General features: G+C 43.8%; 1 protein-coding gene across 8 annotated transcripts in view; it reads right to left on the bottom strand.

The window, feature by feature from the left end:
• The window catches only part of TACC1 (transforming acidic coiled-coil containing protein 1), a 129,185-nt gene that overhangs the window by 77,872 nt on the left and 35,048 nt on the right, over positions 1 to 16,265 (bottom strand). The window lies entirely within an intron of this gene.

Raw genomic sequence — 16,265 nt, 5'->3', positions numbered from 1 at the left:
GCCACGTTTCCTTCTCCACACCGAGGTGTGGCCTGTGACTCAGTTCTCACCCATGGGATGTGAGTGCAAGGGGTAAATGCAAATTTGGGGCAGTGTCTTTTTTTCTCTTTTAGAGACAGTCTTGCTCTATTGTCCAGGCTGAAATGCAGTAGTGTAATCATATCTCACTGTAGCCTTGAGCTCCTGGGCTCTAGCAATCCTCCCATCTCAGCCTCTTGAGTAGCTGGAACTCCAGGTGCACACCACCACGTCTAGCTAATGTTGCTTTTTTTTTTTTTTTTTTTTTGTAGAAACAGGGTCTTGCTGTGTTGCCCAGGCTGGTCTCAAATTCCTGGACTCAAGCGATTCTCACCCCTTGGCCTCCAGAAGCAGTGGGATTATAGGCATGAGCCATTGTGCCTCGCCCCTGGGCCAATGTCTTTAAAAAGAAAACTGCATGTCCAGCCTCTCCTGGCCGAAGAAATTGTGAACTGCATGTCACAACTTCTGCTGTGTGAGGACCACACTCTGGACGGGATAGAGCCACAGAACAGACAGAACCGCGCCAGGCTGACTGGGGAGCAGAGCAGCCTGTGGCCCTAGACTAATTGCTGCCTGAGGACTGTTCCATGAGAGGGAAAAGTCTATCTTCTTTTTTTTTTTTTTTTTTTTTTTTTGAGATGGAGTCTCACTCTGTTGCCCAGGCTGGAGTGCAGTGGTGCAATCTCGGCTCACTGCAACCTCCACCTCCTGGGTTCAAGCAATTCTCCTGTCTCAGCCTCTGGAATAGCTGGAATTACAGGCTCATGCCACCAAACCCAGCTGATTTTTGTATTTTTAGTAGAGATGGGGTGTCACCATGTTGGCCAGGCTGGTCTCGAACTCCTGACCTCAGGTGATCCGCCTGCCTCAGCCTCCCAAAGTGCTGGAATTACAGGCGTGAGCCACCGTGCCCAGCCTAAAAGTCTATCTTCTTTACAGGACTGTGTCACTGGGTCCCTTTGTAATGGCAGCCTCATCTCCGCCCTCACATTACAACCTCCTCTAGGGTATTTCAGCACCTAAGCTTCCTTAGATGAAGGTATGGGAAGAACCTGCCTTAAATTTCATTCTACATTCTTCTGAACAGGATTACATTAAAGTCCCTTCAAAGATTGATACATTTTTAAAAATGATAAATTTACACAGGTTGAGTATCCCTAATCCAACAATCTAAAACCCGAAATGCTTCAAAATCCAAAACATTTTGCTTGTCAACATGACACCACAGTGGAAAATTCCACACCTAACTTCATGTGGCCAGTCACAGTCAAAACACAGTCAAAACTTTGTTTCATGCACAAAATTATTACAACTGCTGTTTAAAATTACCTTCAGGCTATGTGTAGAAGGTGTATATGAAACATAATGAATCTCATGTTTAGACTTGGGTCCCATCCCCAAGCTATCTCATTATGTATATGCAAATATTCCAAAATCTGAAATCTGAAACACTTCTGGTCCTAAGCATTTTGGATAAGGAACACTCTACCTGTATCTCAATGATGTCTTTTCTCAGGGCAGAAAATTCCCGAACCAAAAGACTCAAGCCTGCCCCGTGGATGATGTCCTAATTATCCTAAAAACAGGACTGAGACCACCCTTCCTTCTGCCTTAATGACTTGAGCTGTGATACTGACTTTCTAGAAATTAGGCAGTTGCATTTGTAAAGATGACCAATGTGGACAAAAACGTTGAAGAAGGCAGGAGTCAATATTTAGATTCCACAAAGGCCAAGTAGAATGGATTTACATATTGATGAAGGTTATTATCTTCTTTGGGGAGATTTCCTTGAAATAATATGATTGTATAACTCCAATATTTGCCCAATTCTAAGGATAAATAATAATAATAACTAATAACTGACCCAAATCCTATAAGTGAATTAATCATTGTTCTTTGGCATGAACACTAACTGGTGCTAGTGCCGATTTCTAGCACACACACAAAATATTTTTAGAAATTGTTTTCTTATGGGCTCAATTAGTCAAGTTATTTTGTTGTATTACTTTATAGAACTATGACAAGCAAAAGCAAGGTTATCCTTACCAGTCTTCCCTGTGCCTCGTCATGTATGATATAGGAATATCATATGTGTTTTCTGTTTCCTTTGGCCAAGGCATAGACACTGGGCAGAATATATTTGTTTTACATTATTTTCTGAACAAATGATAAATCACTGCTACAGACTGAATGTTTATATCCCCCCAAAATTCGTAGGTTAAAACCTGATCTCCAATGTGAGAATATTAAGAAGTGGGGCCTTTGGGAGGTGATTAGGTCATGAGGGTTCTTCCTGGGGTCAACACCCTTATAAAAGAGACCCCAGACAGCTCCCTCTCCCTTCTTCTGCCAAATGAGGACACAGGGAGAAGACACCCAGGAGGTCAGCCCTCACCAGCTGTGGAATCTGCTGGTCCCTTAATCGTGGGGACCTCCATCCTCCAGAACTTCCAGAAATAAATGACTGGTTTATAAACTACCCAGGCAATGGTATCCTTATAGCAGCCTTAACAGACTAAGATAATCACTGACTCCTAACCTAAGCATCCATCTCAGATCTCATAGAACCACAGGAATTTTTAGCTGGAAAGGACATTTGCCAAAGATCACTGGGTCCAATATCCTTCTTTTTGGAAGAAGGTTTACTCAGGCACCGAAGTTTGCACAACTAGGATTCATAACCCTTGCAAGGAAGGTATGAATTCTGGAGTTTACCCCCAGCCCCAAAAGATATGCCCACTTGGTATGTATAATAGAGATATGACTTCTCCCCAAAATTCACCTCATTTTAAAAGGCAATGTAAATTATTTTATAAAGCAAATACATACAAATAATATTGTACTTTGTTTTAAAAGTTTTTGGTTTTTTTTTTTTTGAGACAGAGTCTCGCCGTGTTGCCCAGGCTGGAGTGCAGTGGTGCAATCTTGGCTCACTGCAACCTCTGCCTCTGGGATTCAAGCAATTCTCCTGCCTCAGCCTCCCAAGTAGCTGGGATTACAGGCATGTGCCACCATGCCCGGCTAATTTTTGTATTTTTAGTAGAGAGGGGGTTTCACCATGTTGGACAGGCTGGTCTTGAACTCCTGACCTCGTGATCCACCCACCTTGGTCTCCCAAAGTGCTGGGATTACAGGCGTGAGCCACCGTGGCTGGCCTTTAAAAATATTTTTATAGCCTAGGCAACATAGTGAGACCCCATCCCTTCAAAAACAAAAACAAAAAAAAATTAGCCTGGTGTGGCAATGCACACCTGTAGTCCTAGCTATTTGGGAGGCCAAGATGGGAGGATCATCTGAGCCCAGGAATTCAAGGTTGCAGTGAGCTGTGATGCTACCACTGCACTTCAGCCTGGGCTATAGAGTGAGACTCTGTCTCAAAACAATAATAAAAAATGTATTTTTAAATACCTTTAGTGTTTAAGGGAAAATAATACATATGTTCATTCATTCATTCATTCATTCATTCCACAAATTTGACAAATGACCAAGCTTTGCCAGCGTCTGCTGAACACTGTGTTGAACAAAAGAGACCTAGTTCCTCCTGCCCTCATAGAACTTGCATATGAGTGAACTTAGTAAGCCAACAAATAAACATGTAATTGTCATGTATGAAATATAAGAATTGCAGGGGGCTCTGAGAATGGCTGGTGGATGGCATCAGTGGAGATGTCAAAGGAGGTTGCTCCGAAGAAATGACAGACTGGAGCCTCAGGGATAGGCAGAAGCTGCCTGGGTGAAGTATAGGGTAACAGCGTTCCTTCATCAAGACACTAAGGACAGAAGCAGCCTCCAGTTTCAAGTAAGCGTGGCTGAAGAGCAGCTGCTGGAGGGAGGAGAGGGGCTTAGGCTGGTGAAGCGGGAAAGGCACAAGGCATGACAGCCTAGAAGACCATGTTAAGCATTCTTGTCTCTGAAAAAGTGAATTTTTGACAACATAGGCAGTTCAAATAAGAAAGAAAAACCTGCCCATAGTATTGTCTTTCATAAATAGCCACTGTTAAAATGTTGGTGAGCAATATGTCCTCTTTCCATCTTTTTCAAAGTACTTTTTACATCTGGAATTGAAATATTTATATTTTTCTGTTAATACTTATAATCTGCCTTTCCCTACTAGACATAAGCTCCATGAACACAAAGTACCTTACCTATCTTGTTTCTTCTGCTTAATATTTGATGACTGAATAAAGATTGCAAATCTCTCTTACATATACACAAGCATGTACTTATTTGGACAAATGGAACAACAGATAGATACATAGACAGATAGATACTTTTACACAAATAGTGAATAAGTACTTCTAGCAAAAGACAATATGTATGTTTAAATATTTATTGCTTTTATTAATATTTACCAGTGTAAATATTAATATTTATATTATATTAGTATTTGTTTAATATAAATATTAATATTTAAATATAAAATATTTTTATATTATATTAATATTTTAATTTATTTGATATGTATATTAATATTTATGTTAATATTTAAAATAATGAATTTTTTTTTGAGACGGAGTTCCACTCTTTCGCTCAGGCTACAGTGCAGTGGCACAATCTCGGGTTGCCACAACTCCACCTTCCAATTTCAAGCAATTCTCCTGCCTCAGCTTCCTGAGTAGCTAGAATTACAGGTGCCCGCCACCACGCCAGGCTAATTTTTGTATATTTAATACAAAATGGGGTTTCACCATGTTGGTCAGGCTGGTCTCAAACTCCTGACCTTGTGATCCACCCGCCTCGGCCTCCCAAAGTGCTAGGATTACAGGTGTGAGCCACCTCGCCCAGCCTAATATTTATTAAGTATACGTTTTGTCTTTTGCTGGAGGTGAGTACTTATTCAGGTTAAGTATTAATACAACAATAAACCTTAATTATTAAATCTTAATATTATAAACCTTAATACAAACCTTAATCAATAGAGGTATTTGATGTATGTTTAAATATTTGTTTTATTAGTATTTATTTATATTAATACATAAAACTTATTAATATTTAATGTTAACGAATATCAATTTATTGTTTATATTATCAATGAATAGTAATATTTAAATCAACACAATATATATGAATATTTATTAACATTAGCATTTAAATCAACAAATTAATATTTACTGATTTAACTATACATACTATCTTTTGCTAGAGGTCAGTACTTATTCATTATGCCGCTTGTTTTCTTCATAAAGTTCTGCTCCCCATGGACGAAGAGAAAACCAGGATGTGCAGCCAAGACCCGTCCTGACCCCTCATTGGGATCTGCCTCTCTGCAGAACCCACACGTGCCTCTTTCTCTTCACTGCATAACATGCCTTTGTGTGTCTGTACAGAATTTGCCTGACTTGCTCCCCATAGAGGGATATTTAATGGGTTTGCTGTTCCTCATTATAAATGAAACCATGATGAGCAACCCCATGCATATGCATCTTTTCACACACTTAAATTTCTTTTCACACACTTGTCATTTCTTAGAGTAAAATTCTAGAAGTGGGATTGTAGTGTCAAAACAAACACATTTTATATTTTGATACATATAGCCAAACTGCCCTCTGGAAAGGCTGTACTCATTCACATTTGTAAACACAGTGTATGAGACAGGCTTTCCCCTAAGCCTTAATCAATACTGAGTTCAGTCAATCTTTTAAAACTGTCAAATGGGTGAAATGATAAGCCACCACCAATGATTGCTGGTCTTATTTGAACACGTTTATTTCTGAAGTTTGAATGTGTTTTAATGGATTTATTGAAGGATTGCCTGCTTGCCTTCCTTCCTTCCTTCCTCTCTCTCTCTCTCTCTTTTTCTTTCTTTCATGTATGGAGTGTTTAAGTCTTTTGCCTTAACAGCAGTACTGAATGTGTGGTCCCTGGGCCAGCAACATCAGCATCACCTGGGAACACCTTAGAAGTGCAAATTATACAGCCGGGCATGGTGGCGTGTGATTGTAGTCCTTGCTGCTTGGGAGGGAGGCCAAGTTGGGAGGATCACTTGAGCCCAGGAGTTGGAGGCTGCAGTGATCTATGATTGCACCACTGTACTACAGCGCATGCAACAGAGCAAGGCCCTGTCTCAAAAATAAATAAAGTAAATAAATAAAATAAAATAGAAATGCAAATTCTTGAGGTCCACCTCTACTGCATGAGAAACTTGGGGTGGGCCTGACCATCTGTGTTGTAAGAAGGCCTCCAGGTGACACCCATGCACACTTAAGTGCCTTAACTCATTGTTTTCTTTCTCAGTCATGTTGTACACCCTCACTTTCTTACACAGAAACCTGCCTCCAACATCCGAACTGGAGACAAAAAGCTTTTTGATCAGCAGCAAGTTCAATTATTTCCTCCTCCAAATGGTACTTATGGACTGAACATCATTTGCTATTCCCTTTTGTCCACAATATCCTGAAACTCCTTAACAAACCTCAGGAGTGTATGGTGTCACGAGCGCCAAATTCACAGCCAGATCACAGCTGGAAGAGGGATTTTCTGTCCTTGTCTGCCTCACATCACCCCCCATCTTCAATCCACAATCCGTATTTTCCCTGAAACTCTAGGGGCATGTGGTTTGGAGATCCTGGCTCCATCCCCCACTCCAACTCCAGGGTTGGGCAAGTGACTCAGGCCTGACTTCTCTCCCTGTCTCTTTCCCAATACAGCACTCAGTTTAGCAAAGGGCACAAGACCCAAGCCCATCTAACTCATGTCTCCTGACAACCTCGCCAAACTTTTTCAATGAGCCGGCAAGGTGGGCATTTCCATCAGTCCCTGGCCTCTTGGTTCAATAATCCCCTTTATTTAAGATGCTGTGTAAGCCTTTTGCTGACAACTGGTAGAGGCATTCCCTGGGCTGGTGGGTGCCAGGAATGGATATGTGAGATCGTGAGGCAACATTCCTCAGCCTGGTTCCGCGGTTCCTGGCCCATCTGTTTGGCAAAAAGCTGCTGAGATATTCCCAGAATTCACTCTCCCGCCACAACACCATCAAGGGCCGCATTTAAAGAGTTCCCCCGACTCTCGGGGATACCGAAGAGACTCCTGGTGCTGGAGTCCTTTTTTTCTCCCTTAAGAAAGAAGCTGGCTTCCCCCCCCCCCATAAGATATTCAGAATCATTTTATCTCCAGCCCGCCACACTTTAATTAAAGTCAGTCATTCAAAGACATCTATCATGCGGCTCTCAGCAAGAGCAGGGCACTCCAAGGGCACTGCTCCTCTCTGAGCGTAACATACAAAGGAGGCGCGGCGCAGACCGCAGCCTGCGAGGAACTGGTTCTTTCACAGATCTCAAGCCTCTGGTGATGAAAGTGGAAGAGAGCTCAACTAGGACCAAAAAAGGAGAGAACATGATTCAGCTTCCAAGAGGGTTTCCGAATGTGCGAAGGGGGAGCGCGCGGCGGAGGCGGCAGGGGAGGGAAAACCCGAGGGTGGCGCCGGGACCGAAATCCACGCTCCCCTCGAGATTGTTCAGAAGGCAGGAAATCTACCGCCCCTAGGGAGATGTCTGCATACTGCTAAACGATGCGGATCAAAACCCCTCTCTGCTTCGTAAAGGGCGTGAGAAATCGTGGAATTGACACTGTCAGCTAGAGTGACACCACAGGGCCTGAAGAGGGCTCTTAGCTCAGCAGGGAAGCCGCGGGCTCCTGACATCTGTGGCCAAACCTGCGTTGCTACGTGAGGAAGGATGGGGGAGAGCCAGAGCCGGCAGCGCAGGGAGCACGCATGTTCACACACACGCCACGCCACACAGGGTCTCATGTATACACACACACCACATGCATGCACAGTCACACACGCACCTCCCCCAGCAGTCTCACACACACATCATACACCCCCACCCATACCCAGTCTCTCTCACACACACACACCACACAATCACACACACACCACCACACCCTCCACCCACACCCCACCACCCACACCACACCCTCACCCATACCCAGTCTCACACACACCACACACCAATCACACACCACACACCCTCACCCATACCCAGTCTCACACACACACACACACCAATCACACACCACACACCCTCACCCATACCCAGTCTCACATACACAATCACACAATCACACACACCACACACCCTCACCCATACCCAGTCTCACACACACACACACACCAATCACACACCACACACCCTCACCCATACCCAGTCCACACACACACACACACCCCACCCATACAGCCTCACATACCATCACACACACCACACACCTCACCATACCGTTCACATACACAATCACACAATCACACACACCACACACCCTCACCCATACCCAGTCCTACACACACACACCACACACACACCACACCCACCCACCCATCACACACCACCACACACCCTCACCCATACCCAGTCTCACACACACCACACACCCTCACCCATACCGTCTCACATACACAATCACACAATCACACACACCACACACCCTCACCCATACCCAGTCCTACACACACACACCACATAGTCACACACACCACACCGCTGACCCATACAGCCTCACATACATACACACACCACACACAGTTACACACACACCACATCCCCAACCCATACAGTCTCACATACACATACACACACCACCACACCCTCACCCATACCCAGTCCTCACACACACACACCACACACAGTCACACACACCACACACCCTCACCCATACCCATCCCTCTCACACACACACCCACACACACACACACCACACACCCTCACCCATACCCAGTCTCTCTCTCACACACACACCCCACAGTCACACACACCACATTCCTGACACATACAGCCTCACATACATATACGTACACCACACACAGTCACACACACACCACACCCCCACCCCCATCCCATACACAGTCTCACATATACATACACACACCACACCACACAGTCACACACACACACCACACACCCTCACCCATACCCAGTCTCACACACACACACCACACAATCACACACACCACACACCCTCACCCATACCCAGTCTCTCACACACACACCACACCACACCACACCCACACAGTCCTCACACACCACACCACACACCCCCCCACCCATACAGTCTCACACCACATACACACACCACCCCCCCCCCCCCCCCCACCACACCCCACCCCACCCCCCCCCCCCACCTCATACAGTCTCATCACATACACACACCACACATATAATCACACACCACACACCCCCACCCATGCAGTATCACATACACCACACTCCTAGTTACACACATACACACCCCCCCACCCATTCACAGTCTTACATACACATATACACACTACACATGTAGTCACACACACCACACCCCCAACCCTACACAGTATCATACACATACACACACCACACAATCACACACACCACACACACCCTCCCATATACAGTCTCATCCACACACACACCACACACCTAGTCACATATATACCACACACACCCCCACCCAGTCTCTCACACACACACACCACACAGTCACACACACCTCCCCCACAACAGTCTCACACACACCAATACACCTCCACCCCTACAGTCTCATATACACACACCACACGGTCTCACACACACCACACATATCACACACTCCCACCCCCACAGTCTCATGTACACATATACACCCCACACACATAGTCACACACACCACACACAGTCACACACACACCTCCCCCGACAGTCTCACATACACAGTCTCCCACACACCACACACCCCCACCCACACATTGAGTCTCCGGTACACATATAACCACACACACCACACCTCCCCCCACTCTCACATAAGCCCACAGTCACACACACACCTCACACACACAGTTTCACATATATATATGGTGACACACACACATTGCACATATACCCCTCAAAGTCTCTCTCTGTCTGACACACACACACACTCCTCAAGCACTTCAGTCCTAACACATGTCTTCTTGCTCAGCCCCTGGACCATTCATACAGGGGTATGGAATCAATCAAACAAGACACACAATTATCAAGGATGAAGGAGGACAAAATTGAACTTTTGACACTCCCGTTCCTTCCGCTGTGCAGCTTCACCAGCCGGGAGCCACAGCAGCCACCAGAGGGCACTAGAATGTTCTGTCACACCGTCTATCAACACATTTGTGTGTGAAGAGAATTTCTTCAACATTTGTACTTCTATAAATACAAAAAGTCACAATAAGTCCCCTCTGCATCCAATGCAGGCTGTTTATACTGCAGTTTAACCAGCTGATACAAATGAACACGCACTGAACGACTGCAGAAGGGAGACTCCCAACTTCTCAGAAGCTACAGAAAGTTCCCTGTGAATCACAGGATTTGAAGACACACACCTGAGAGGCAGGATCCCGGCCAGCAGAAGCAATGGGGTGTCAAAAGGTCAATTTTGTCCTCCTTTATTTTCTTTCCCTTTCTCCCTCCCTCCCTCCCTCCTTCCCTTCCCCTTCCTTCCTTCCTTCCTTCCTTCCTTCCTTCCTTCCTTCCTTCCTTCTTTCCTTCCTTCCTTCCAAGACAGGGTCTCACTCTGTCACCCAGGCTGGAGTGCAGTGGTGCAATCTCAGCTCACTGCAGCCTCGAGTTCCTGGGTTCAAGAGATCCTCCCGCCTCAGCCTCCCGAGTAGCTGGGACCACAGGCGCCGACAACACACCTGGCAAATTAAAAAAAAATTATTTGTACAGATAAAGTCTTGCTGTGTTGCCCAGACTGGTCCCAAACTCCTGGGCTCAAATGATCCTCCCACCTTAGACTCCCAAAGTGCTGGGATTACAGACATGAGCCACTGTGCCCGGCCCCTAATCTATTTTCTTTTCTCCTACGTGTACTATAAATTAGTATCTGAATGGCCCTTTCATTTTATTCCACCCAGCAAAGGAGTTGGCCGAAGAAACTTGCTCCCCACCAGGCCAACCCCAAGCCAAAAACTTAGTGGATGGTGGCTGGCGCCCCCTGGTGGGAGGACAGAGCCCTCCACCTGGCAAGAAGCAGGAAGGAGATGGAAAACAGGTAAAAGAAACCCACTCCAGACTCTACTCTCTCTGTCTCTCTTCTTCCCCATTATTGCCAGCTATTCCTGAAATTTGCGCACATCTCTTGGTCTAGTCTTGTCCTCAAGAGAACCTGCCAATCTCTGCTTTGGGTATCAACTGTAAAGGGCCCAGGTTATAAGGACTTGACCTGTGGTCCCAAGTGCCATTACTATGGCCCACAGGGCACTTATTAGGAATCATGGCTTCACACACATCTGCCTAGAAGTGCCATAGCCTGAATATCATCAAGGGGTTCAAGGGCCTTCTGAGGCCAATGGATACACAGGTGTGAAAAGGCAGAGGAAATGTCAGTCATCTTCCTACCTTCATATCTTGCCCAAGCCTTCCTAGTTTTGTTTTCTCAAACCCCTATTTAAGAACAATTTTGATGTAGCCATAGAAACATAACATTTTGCCGTTGTTAGGAAAGCAAGACTCATAGACAAAAATACTTCAGCACAGAAACCCAGGAGAGGTCTTCTGTCAGCTCTGTGTAAATGCAATACAGGATTTCTCTATAGCTATTTAGCTACAGAATGGGCTGGACGATGTTTTCTCAAACATTTACTTCCCTGAAACTATCTTATCAGTAGGAAATAGCCATAAAAACTCCTTTTCTAGTAGATAAACAGAAGCCTCCACTGGTTAATGAGTTGCCTGGGTGGCAGAAACACTCTGGAATTGACTGGTAATTTGTGTCCTCTGCTTCAGGCAGGTTCATCAGGACTGAAACCTAGCTCTGTGGCCTTAGTTTCTCAACTTTTCCAGGCCTCAGTTTCTTCATCTATAAAATGCAGATAATAATGTCTATTTCATGGGATCCATGAGAGGATTAAATGGGATAATGCAAAGGTTTCAGGGTCTCTGACAATCCTCATTTCACATATTGTGTATATGTGTATTTCCCCCAGGAAAGATCCCTAAAAGTTTGATCATATTATCAAGGGATCTCTGAACAGTTTTCAGAACTATTGCTGTACAGCAAAGCATCTTTGTAAGGTTTCTGGGAGCTGCCATCTTTACCAGTGACATTCCATGCCGTCAGGTTTTTATGAGAACATGCAGAGTATAAGACAGATAAACAGGATGGGTTTTCTCAGAAATGGAACTACTCTACCTCCAAAAATAGACAGGACTCTAAAGTTTCTGTGTAACATTCCTAAATTTAAGGAGGCTAAATATAATGTATTTTGCCTAGAAGTGTTATTAATATCATATGTAGCAGACATATAAGATTGATAAAGATAAAACTGTACTATTGTACAATTGTACAAACAGAAAAAATTACATCCAAAGTATCTGTAACAGTAACCGTTCAGGGAGTGAAGCAATGTCTAAGTAAGGGATCCTTGTGGATAGTCACTCTTCAAGGGTACCAAGTCTCCACAAATAAAAGTAAAGGAGCTGGAAGATAAAGGAAGAGCAGAGAACAGTGGTTCATCATTTGCCATTCCTTATATTAAATCTGTTTGTGCTTTATGTCCTATTATTACAAAAAAATAAACTCTAAAGACTGTCCCTGAAAAATGTATGCCTGACAAAGCATACTGATGACCGAGAGCATTTGAAGGCTCCACCATTTCAGCAGAGGAAGCTAAAATGCTTAAAATGCAACCTTAAGATGGACTGAAAATTGATTAGGCTGGTAAAAAAAAATCTATGAGAAAAGCTCAGTTATGGATGTCCTATATTTTTTCCAGCTCCACACATCCCCCCCATTCACAAGGTCATTTCCTCTTGTTTGACTTTCAGCATATGTCCCGTCCACAGTATTATAAACAAATATTCAGATTTCATACATTTAGAAATGCTTTCTTCTGCTCGTGTAAATTCCCACATACATAATAATGTTCACAGTGCCTGAACATAAGAAGGCAGTCAATTAATACTTGTTGAATGAAAGAGAGTGAAAAGAAAAAGATTAACATTTGTTCAATGAATGGGAATAAAAAGACAAAAACCATCAAGGGAAAGCTGAAAACCAAATATCTTCCTGACTAATAAAGGGGCAGTGTTAGCCTTGTGGATATTCATGTATGGACAGCAATCTCTTTCTTTAGAATCAGAAAAAAACAACTTGTCACTCAAGCAAAGAGAAGAGATCCAGCACTTATCTGACTTCTGGATGAGACTCAAGGCTTTCTTGGGAGAAAAAGGCAAGAAAAAGGTTATTTTCCATAAGATAATTAGCACACAGGTTGGAGGGGAGGGACAGGTATGTAACTCCATACCAAGTTCCAATGATCTGAGGATTTTCTCACAATCACGTGCTCAATACATGTGTGCTTGGAGGAGGAGGAAACTCATGTTGGCCTAGACAAAGGGGAGGTTTAATGAGGCAGAAATAAAATTACACATTAAAAAAAAAGAAACAAAAACCATCAAGAGTTAAACAGAAAGAAAGAGAGGTTATGATACAGAATTTTTTTTTTTTTTTTTTTTTTTGAGACGGAGATTCACTTTGTCAACCAGACTGGAGTGTAGTGGTGTGATCTCGGCTCACTGCAACCTCCATCCCCCCAGTTCAAGCGATTATCCTGCCTCAGCCTCTTGAGTAGCTGGGATTATAGGCTCCTGCCACCATGCCTGGCTAATTTTTGTATTTTTAGTAGAGACAGGGTTTCGCCATGTTGGCCAGGCTAGTCTCAAACTCCCAACCTCAGGTGATCCACCTGCCTTGGCCTCCCAAAGTGCTGGGATTACAGGTGTGAGCCACCGTGCCCGGCCTGATACTGAATTTTTAAAGCAGTATTTCAAAGTTGTTGGCCAGGCTGGTCTCAAACCCCTGACCTCAGGTGATCTGCCCACCTCGGCCTCCCAAAGTGCTAGGATTACAGGCATGAGCCACTGCTCCCGGCTGAGACCTTAGCATTTTCCTAGCACATGGTAAGTGCTCAATAAATGCTACTTGGCCTCATCATATAAAGATAAAGAATTCTTACAAATAAATATGGAAAAATTAATATCTCAGTCCATAACAGGCAAAGAGAAATAACAAGACATTAAGGAATTCAAAATGGCTAATAAACATAACATTGTCTCACTAATGAATTAAACATAACCCTTACTAATGAATTAAAAAATTAAAACAGGATTGCATTTTTTTTTTTTTTTACCAAATTGATTTAAAATGATAGTGCCCAGCATTGAAAAGGATGCTCTGGGCCAGGCGCAGTGGCCCATGCCTGTAATCCCAGCACTTTGGGAGGCCGAGGAGGGTGAATCACCTGAGGTCAGGAGTTCAAGACCAGCCTGGCCAACTTGGTGAAACCCTGTCTCTACTAAAAATACAAAAAATAGCTGGGCATGGTGGTGGGTGCCTGTAATCCCAGCTACTCAGGAGGCTGAGGCAGAAGAATCGCTTGAACCATGGAGGTGGAGGTTGCAGTGAGCTGAGATCGCACCATTGCACTCCAGCCTGGGTGACAGAGCGAGATTCAGTGTCAACGAAGAAAAGAAAAGGATGCTGAGACTGTCACTGTCATGAAGTGCTGGGAGGATTCTAACTTGGTATTAATTGTGGGGAGGAGGGAAATTTGGCAATATATAGTAATACGTAGCAACTTTTAGAATCTTGCTATACATTATTTGACCCTGTAATTGAAGTTCTAGGAATGTATCCTAAGTTATTACTCAGAAATGTACAAAGAATTACAAGGATGTTTATTAACTGTGTTGTTTATATGAGCAAAAATGATAACCAACCTAACTATCAAGCATGTAGGAAAAAAATAAATTATGGTATATACAGATAATGAACCATTAAGCAAGCATTAAAATAATATTTTTGAATTCAGTAAAGTAATATAGAGAAATGTTTATAATGTTAAGTAAAACATGAGAATACAAAAGACATAGCATAACCTCATTTTTGAAAAATATACTTGGTGGACAAAAAGAGACTATAAAAAATGTCCTAGCATGTTAACAATTATCTCCAGATGATGAGATTATGGGTGGTTTATTTTCTTTACAATTGTGATATTGTAAATAGTGTATTTGGTTTCTGACTCCATTTCCTGGCATGCAACTCCTAAAATCCTTAGATCTCCAAAGTGATGTCTTCTTTATGCTAAAACAAAATGAGGCCAGGCATGGTGGCTCACACCTGTAATCTTAGCACTCTGGGAGGCTGAGGGGGGAGAATTATTTGAGGCCAGGAGTTTGAGACCATATCCTGGGCAATATAGCGAGAGCCCCATTTCCACAATTTTTTTTTTTTTTAAAAAACAAACAGCTAGGGATGTTGGTGTGCCCCTGTGGTCCAGCTACTCTAGAGGCTAAGGTGGGAGGATTGTTTCAGCCCAGGAGTTCAAGGCTTCAGTGTGCTATGCTTGTGCCACTGTACTCCAGCCTGGGTGACAGAGCTAGACTCGTCTAAAACAACAACGACAACAACCAAACAAATGAGATACCACTTCGCACCCATTGGGATGCCTATTTAAAAACAACAACAGAAAATAACAAGTGTTAGAATGTGAAAAAATTACAGCCCTCATGCATTTGTTGGTGGGAATGACAAATGGTGCAGCCACTATGGAAGACAGTTTTGTGGTTCCTCAAAAAGTGAAGTGGGTTATCACATGATCCAGCAATCCAACTCCTAGGTTTATACTCCAAAGAGCTGCAAGCAGGGACTCACACATACTTGTATAACAATGCTCAAAGCAGAATTGTTCACAAGAGCCAAAAGGTGGGGCCGGGAGTGGTGGCTCATGCCTGTAATCCCAGCACTTTGGGAGGCCGAGGCGGGTGGATCACCTCAGGTCTGGAGTTTGAGATCGGCCTGGCCAACATGGTGAAACTTTGGCTCTGCTAAAAATACAAAATTTAGCCTGGCCTGGTGACGCATGCCTGTAATCTCAGCTACTAGGGAGGCTGAGGCAGAAAAATCGCTTGAATTTGGAGGTTGCAGTGTGCCAAGATCACGCCACTGTACTCCAGCCTCGGTGACAGAGTGAGACTCTGTCTCCCCCCAAAAAAAAGCCAAAAGGTGGAGACAACTCAAGTGTTCACTCACAGATGAATGAATAAACAGAATGTGGTATATATACACAATGGAATATTGTTCAGCCATAAAGAAATTCTGATACATGCTACGACATGGACACACCTTGAGGGCATTATGCTAAGGGAAATAAACCAGTCACAAAAAGCCAAATACTGTACATTTCCACTTACATGAGGTACCTACAGTAGTCAAATGTGTAGAGACAGAAAATAGGATGGTGGATGCCAGGGGCT

Source organism: Nomascus leucogenys, chromosome 8 (assembly GCF_006542625.1).
Source record: "Nomascus leucogenys isolate Asia chromosome 8, Asia_NLE_v1, whole genome shotgun sequence".
NCBI classification, from domain to species: Eukaryota; Metazoa; Chordata; class Mammalia; order Primates; family Hylobatidae; genus Nomascus; species Nomascus leucogenys.
The sequence above is the reverse complement of the archived record's forward strand: the minus strand, read 5'-3'. Positions and strand labels throughout refer to the sequence as shown.